Below are 8,199 nucleotides of genomic sequence, written 5' to 3'. Positions count from 1 at the left end.
AGATCCCAGAACTCTGAAAATAAGTGTCTGGAGGCTCCAGAAGATGAGCTCTTTCAGTCCCTGACCTAGACAGACAGAAAATAAGGAAGCCAGTAACCTGCAGGTCCTCTATCACCTGACTCCCAGCATCACAAGGAAAAAGAGAGAGACTAATATTGAGATAAAAGAATGTAAATAGGGGGAGGGATCCCAAAACCTAACACATAGGATATAATGTCACTTAAACCCAAACATGGGTTAAAACAGGGTGTGTCCCTTTTTAAAACAAGGTAAGTTTCCCTTTCCACCACGATTCATTCTCACAGATAACACTTGTGTTCACAAAAAGAAATTCTGTGGACTTCTGCCCCAAATGTAAGAGGAAAAAATACCAATATGTTTAATTTATTTTCCAACTTTTTTTTATGTTCCAAGAGAGACTTTTGCTTGGAGAATTTTATGTTGATCTATTTGAAAGGTAGCAATTTAAACAAATCCCATGATCTACAGGGAAATATGTAGCTCAGTATTGTCCACTCAGATTTTTAACTCATTGATTCTCTTACCCAGTGATCTCACCATAGAAAATATGCATTTTTGCCACACAGTGGTAGGTGCTTTCCCTATGAGGAAAGCTGTGTGGGTGTAACTATCACTATCCTAATAGAAAGTCAAGGATCAGAGAGAGAGAGAGAGTGATTTGGTGTTTCACTTACAGTATAGGGCACTTATCATTGTAATGGGTGATGTGGAGAGTAGCAATATGCCCTATATCCTTGTGATTCACATAAAATGACTGTTCAGCCCTAACAAGAATCAATACAATTAGTTTCTTACTATACAGACCCTATTTGATCTCAGACCTGCAGATTCCCATGCTGTTCCCCCTTTAGAACATTCTTGAACCAGCAAGAATACCACATTCCCAACTTTCAATCTATAGCCTTTGTTTTCCAAACTCTCAACTATTGTTTACCCATGCCCCACTTAGTGCTAATCACTGTCAGACTAATAAATGGTAACCTTTCTTTTCATTTACCCTTGAATCTGTACTTGTTAAACCTATAGGACCCTCATGGGCATCCCTGATGGTGCATATTTAAGTCATGGATTCTAATCTCAGATACCATGCACAGAAGTGTTTGAAAACTCACATGTAGACATAAAACTGCCGACTTTACAGGAGAGATCTGAATTATTTTTCTAGTAGGAGGAAGGATTAAGTCTTGTTTCCCCTTGTTAGCAAGAGATTATATATGGAAAAGGAAAAAGGAAAGAAAGATAAATTATATATAAATATATATATATATGGGCCTCCCTGGTGGCACAGTGGTTGAGTGCTGGGCTGTAAAGCTGCCTGCAGCCTCTGCAGCGCCAGTTCGATCCCTGGCCACCAGCGAGGGTCCTACATGGTGCACAGACCTCTACTGTTGCACCCGCTGCTCCCCTCAGCAGTGTACTTCGTCAGTCTGCCTGTTCTGTTCCCTGCTCTGGCTCTGGAGAATTCTCTCACCCTCCCCCGCTTCTGACTGTACTGAGTGCTTATATAAATAAATAAATAAATAAATAAATAAATAAATAAATAAATAAATAAATCTTTAAAAAAAAAAATACATATATCCATATATACACAATAGTTTTGCTGTAATTGAGTTTTCCATCTTTATTTCTATTCAAATGCTTGGCTACTCTACATTTGTTATTCCTAGCGATTTTTTTCATAATTGACAAATAAATGATTGTAATTTAACATTTACATAAAATTGAGTTGATCTTCGAAAAACTGACCTTGACTCTCAAAAATTATCTTTAATTGTGAATAAAAATAACACTGAAGAATCAGTTGCAAATTTTACATAATTTCTATTGCTACCTTTAATGGCTTATAGATTTTAAGAAAACAATTTAATTTATCACCATGACATTTTATAAAAATACAGAGCACAGGGAAGAAAAATGTTCATTTTGTATATAATCCAAAATGTTACCATCCTTATCAATTTTTAAGGAACTAAATTGAAAGACAAAATATCATAATCTTTCGATTTAATGCTCAGTCTTCATGAACTAATGACATAATGGGAGTCAAAAACAATTTTTTAATCACTGTTAAAGCTATGTGTATATATACACATATACACATGCATGTTGTTTTAAGGCTAGCTACAGTTCATCTGACACTTAACATTTTTCATGTACAATCTCTCAAGCAACTATTGGAAACTAGCCCCATAAAATAATCATTCTCACACACAAAATAACTTTTTCCTAAAACTCGACAGAAAAAATGCCTCTACTGCTAATTGCTCATATTTCCACAATTTGCTTAACTTTGATCTCCATAATTCCCTCAATTTTCTCATTAGCTCTAATTATGTTGCCATATACAATACCACCCATTCCCACAAACTTGTTTATAGCAAAGTGATGTTTTAGATTTCTTAACATGTTCCTTTTACAGTTGACTCTTAAGCAAGCATTCATTTCATTAAGTGCTGCTCATAAGTCACTTCCTATTAGATTGGCTAATGCCTTATATATTTCTAATCCATGCACACTTTGAAATACCACAAAGGTTATTTTCTATATATATTTTTGATAAATAGCTCATTACTATTCCTTATCCCTAAAAGATAAGGAAAAGTTAGATAAGATGGGAAAAGTTCCCATCTTAGAAACTTTTTTGTTTCAATTGGGTATAATAATGCATATAAAAGAACTCTAAATTAAATGTCATCACCAAAAACAACACAAAATATCATTATCACTATTCTTGCTTCTGATAAAAATTTAAAGTATATATATATAAAACTAATCCTTGAATGTTAAAAACTTTGATCAAGCTCCAATCTTAGTTTAAGTCAATCCAGTAAGGTTGTTCAAAGACCTATGAGCAGAGAATCAAACTGGAGAAATAAACACATGGTCATTGCAACCTAAATCTTTGACTCAAACTTCAACACCACCTCCAGCTTGCTGTGCTTTATGCTATCTGTTAACATTGAAGACTATAATTCCTCCCTAGCAGTCTAAAAACATACTTAGGCCTTATCCCAGTAATCCTTTATGCTACTTGGGACCTTATTATGTTTCCTTTGTAAAGAAGGGGACTCAGAGTTGCTGATTTCAATAAAATACAAACCAACAGTAATCAAAACGCTTTTATTAGATAAAAATAAAGCAGAAGCAAATCCCAAAATAAAATCAGATGAATACATTAACTTTTAAAAAATTGGCTAAATCAGTAAGATGAAGAAAGGATAATCTTTTCAACAAATAGTGCTAGAAAAACTTAGTATTCAAAAAATTAATCAATCAATAAACCTCATCTCATACTCCTTATCTTATACAAATATAATTAAAAATAGGTAGGTCTAAACATAAACTGTAAACCCTAAAACTGTAAAACTCTTGAAGAGGTTTTCTAAGTCTTTGTACTACTGACATTTTATAATCTATAGGTCATTTTTCTGTGGAATTATCCTTTGAATTGCAGGATGTTTATAAGAATTACTGGACTCTAGCCCCTAGATATTAATAGCCTCTCTAGAGGTCAAAAAATGTTATCTGTTGATATATGTTCACACAGCTAATGATATAATATATGTTCTAAGAATATATAGCAGAAAATTTGGGCAAACTTGGGTTAGGTAAAAAGTTGTTAGATAAAACACCAAAAGCAAAATCCATTTTGAATATGATAAATTAAACTTCATCAAAGAGACGAAAATATTTATGAATAACAAAAAATAGCAAGACTGATTCTGAAAATTATAAACAGCCCACATTCAAGGACAAAAATATTTTTATTTTATTTTTTAATTTTTATTTATTTTTTAAATTTTATATATTTTACATCATTTTTCATTTTTGCAAAAGATTCAATGTCATTAAATGGCAACAATTCTCTTCTTATTTATAGATTTAATGCAATTCTATTTAAATATCAGTTAACTACTTTGCAGAAGCTAGAAAACTAATGTTATAACTTGATGGAAATGCAAGGGATCTAGAATAGGTAAACATCTTGAAAAGAAGACTACATTTGGAGAACTCATATATCTTAATAATGAAACTTCCTATAAAGCTATAGTAGTTGTGACAGTGCGGTGCTGGCATAATGATATATATAATAAATTCAATAGAACTGAGAGTTCAGAAGTAAATCCATATGTTTGTAGTAAATTGTATTTCAGCAGACTATCAAGACAATTCAATCAGAAAAGGAAGTTTTGCTTTAAAATGGCATTAAGAAGGGGCCTCCCCGGTGGCGCAGCGGTTGAGCGCTGGGTTGCGAAGCTGCCCGCGGCCTCTGTGGCGCCGGTTCGATCCCTGGCTGCTCCCCGGCCACCGGAGGAGGGTCCCACATGGCGTGCAGACCTCTCCTGCCGCCCGCTGCTCCCCTCAGCAGTGTACTTCGGTCCTTCTGCCTGCTCTGCTCCCCGCTCTGGCTCTGGTGAATTCTCTCACCCTCCCGCGCTTCTGACTGTACCCAGTGCATGTATAAACAAAACAAACAAACAAACCAGCAAACAAATAAATAAAGCATGCCTCTATAAAAAAAAAAAAAAAAAAAAAAAATGGCATTAAGAAAACACTCTAACCACATGTGAAAGATGAATCTGGGTCCATTCTTCTCAGCATCCACATACAAAAATAATGTCATGTGATTTTTGACCTAATTTTAAAACTTTAAAATATTACAGTAAAATCTTATCACTTTGGGTTAGATAATGATTACCTTTTTATGACATTAAAAATACATGTGACAAAAGAAAAAGAGATTAATTGGACTTCATCAAATTTAAAAAGTGTTTCTGTTTCAAAGTAAACTATGAAGGAAATGAAAAGACAATCCAGGGGCCTCCCTGGTGGTATAAGGGGTTAAGCACAGCATTGTGAAGCTATTTTGCAGCCTCTGAAGCATGAATTTGATCACCCGGCCAGCCAGAGAGCTACGCACATGGCACAGCAGACCGTTCCTGTCTCACCCGCTGCTCCCCTCAGCAGTGTATTTCAATAGATCTGCCCGTTCTGTTCCCCACTCTCTCTGGTGAATCCTCTCACCCCCTGTACCTCTGGCCTGTACCCCAGTTCTTATATGCATAAATCTTAAAAAAAAAACAGACAATCCAGAAGGAAGATTGTAGAAAGAAAATATTTTCAAATTTTATACCTGATAAGTGTCTTGCAGCTAGAATATATAAAGAATTCTTATAACTCAATAATGAATTGATAAACAAATTTTAAAAAGGGCAAATGCAATTTTCTAGAGATTATAAATACATCACCTATAAACACTTCAAAAGATGTGCAATATCATTAATCATTAGATAAGTTCAAATCAAAACCACAATTAAGTACCCTTTCATGCATACTAAAGTGACCATAATCCGAAGGTTGATAGTCTCTTCTTGCCAGGCATCCTCCTGACAGGGTTTTAAACCCCGCAGGGTACTTACTCATCACTGTAATATGCCCTGAATACAGGGTTACCTGGAAGTCCAACTATTTCCTTGAGGTCATCCTCCCCTTGAATAACTATCCAAGGTGCTTCACTGTGGCAGCAGACACTGTGAGGACCAGGTAGACACAGCAGAGCCGCATGTCCCTCCTGGAAGGCTGTGGTGCTGATGGATGAGAACGCCGTGTGGAAGGCCATCTAAGGGCATCTGAAAACAATCCAGCTCTGGAGAAACTGTTGCTTCATATCCAGGGAACATGGGCTTTGTGTCCACCAAAGAGAACCTCACTGACATCAGAGACATGTTGATGGCCAATACGTGCCCTGCTGCTCATGCTGCTGCCATTGGCCCATGTGAAATCACTGTGCCAGCCAAAAACACTGGCCTGGGGCCCAAGAAACCTCCTTCTCTCAGGCTTCGGCATCACCACTAAAATCTCCAGAGGCACCACTGGACTCGAGGGATGTGCAGCTGATTGAGACTGGAGACAGAGTGGGAGCTGGCAAAGCCACACAGCTAAATATGCTGAACATCTTCTCCCTTCTCCTTTGGGCAGATCTCCAGCAGGTGTCTGACAATCTACATCCCTGAAGTGCTTCCATCACAAAGCAACTTCTACATCCTCACTACTGAGGGTGTCTGTAATGTTGCTAGCACATATGCCTGCAGGTGGGTTACCCAACTGTTCCATCACTGCCCCTTCTATCATCCATGGGTACAGGTTGGTCTTGGCTCTGTCTGTGACACCTGAGTACATCTTGGTTGATCCAGCTGCGTTTGTGGCTGCTGCCCCTCTGGTGGATGCCACCACTGATCCTGCAGCACCAGCAAAGGTTGAAACAAAGGAAGGGTTGGTGCAGTGGGACAAGGATATAGGATTTGGTCTCTGAATATTCATCAAAAAACAACCACTTAAGTCTACTTTAATTGTGAAGTTAGGAAATAAGACTTTCTTCTCTTAAAAAAAAAAAAAAAGGCCTAATAAGAACAAGTATTGACAGGGATTTGCTAAAGTTAAAACCTACATATATTGAGGATGGGAATGTAAAATAGTTTTGCATTCCTCAACAATTCCTCAAAATAGTAAACATATAGTTACCATATGAACCAGCAATTCTAATCCTAGAGATATACTCAAATGGAACAGATAGCAACTGTTGAGGCTAAAACTTGTGTGCAAATGTTCACAGCAGTTTTAGTCACAGTAACCTCAAAGTGGAAGAAATTCAAATGTCCATCAGTTGATGGATATTTAAAGAAAATCTAGTACATTCATATAACAGAATGTTATGTGGCAATGAAGATAATGGAGTGCTGACAGATACTCCAATGTGGATTTACCTTACAACATTAAGTGAAAGAAATCGGTCACAAAATACCACACATTATACGATTTCATTTACATGAAATGGCCAAAACAGGCAAATATACAGATGTAGAAAATAGATCTGTGGTTGCCTAGGAATAATAAGAATTGATAGTGATGGCTCACAGGTATGGGGTTTCCAATTTGAAATAACCAAATTGTTATAAGTTTGGCAATGGTTCACATGACACACATTTTAAGTGGTGAACCATATGGTAATAGAATTATAACTAAACAAGCTATTTAAATGATGTTAACTTTGTGAATAACCCATAAATAGGAGGTATGTATCACTGTCATTACCAGCTAGAATAGTAGATGCCTGCTGCATGGTGTATATGTAAAGTTATAGCAAGGAAAATATTAACACTGAATAAATATATATTTTTTTGATTAGGCAACTCTTCCACATTGTTTTATTACTAAGAGGGAGCTTTTCAGATAGGAACTGCATTTGTCAGCTTTCTGGGTATGTTCTTGTGATTAGTACTTGTTGACATAGACAACTGAAGTGATATTTGCTACATTAGAACAGGTTTCTTTAAAAAAATAAAAAAGCAAGTATGCATTATCCTTGGTTTCCACTTAAGACAGTGGAAACTAAATATTTAACAACCACATATCCTGAAAATTTACCTTACTGGAAGGGTCTGAAATTTTGTTTTATTTTTTTTAAATACCATCTAATACTATGCAGAATATGCTAGTATGAGTTGTAAATGATGAGAGCATGTTGGTTTATAATGAATTAATGGTATGTAGCCAAAATAGTTATTCTTCATATTAATGAATGTGTAGAATCAAAACCATGGATCGGGGCCTCCCCGGAGGCGCAGCGGTTGAGCGCTGGATTGCAAAGCTGCCCACAGCCTCTGCAGCGCAGGTTCCATCCCCAGCTGCTCCCCGGCCACCAGAGGAGGGTCCCACATGGCGCGCAGACCTCTCCTGCTGCCCACTGCTCCCCTCAGCAGTATTCTTTGTCAGTCTGCCTGCCCTGCTCTCCCCTCTGACTCTGGTGAATTCTCTCACCCTCCCGTGCTTCTGACTGTACCCAGTGCTTGTACAAACAAACAAATCTTTAAAAAAAGAAAAAAAAATTCTTAAAAGAAAAAACAAACAAAAGAAACCATGGATCACATGAAAAGACAGATGCATGTCAAGCTACTTTGGTCTCTCCCTGTTTCCTTTTCCTTTCTGAGGACAAGGGATAACTTATGTAATTACAAAACATACCAAAAATTAATCCCAAAAAGTCTCCTAAAATTTTATCATATGCTCCCCAAGATTTCACTTATCTTGCTCATTTTCTTTTACAAAAATTGCTTTAAGAATTTTCTCTAAAACAAAATACTTTCTATATTAAGAAAACCAAACTTTCTAATTATATAT

General features: G+C 36.5%; 1 pseudogene; it reads left to right on the top strand.

Moving 5' to 3' along the window:
• The first annotated feature begins 213 nt into the window (after nucleotides 1-213).
• LOC119234623 (60S acidic ribosomal protein P0-like) lies at nucleotides 214-6,336 on the top strand (annotated as a pseudogene).
• The last annotated feature ends 1,863 nt before the right edge of the window (nucleotides 6,337-8,199 follow it).

This window comes from Talpa occidentalis, unplaced genomic scaffold (assembly GCF_014898055.3).
Source record: "Talpa occidentalis isolate TD23 unplaced genomic scaffold, MPIMG_talOcc4v2.1 talOcc4.8, whole genome shotgun sequence".
NCBI lineage: Eukaryota > Metazoa > Chordata > Mammalia > Eulipotyphla > Talpidae > Talpa > Talpa occidentalis.
Note: the sequence above shows the minus strand (reverse complement) of the source record. Positions and strands in the feature narration are given on the sequence as shown.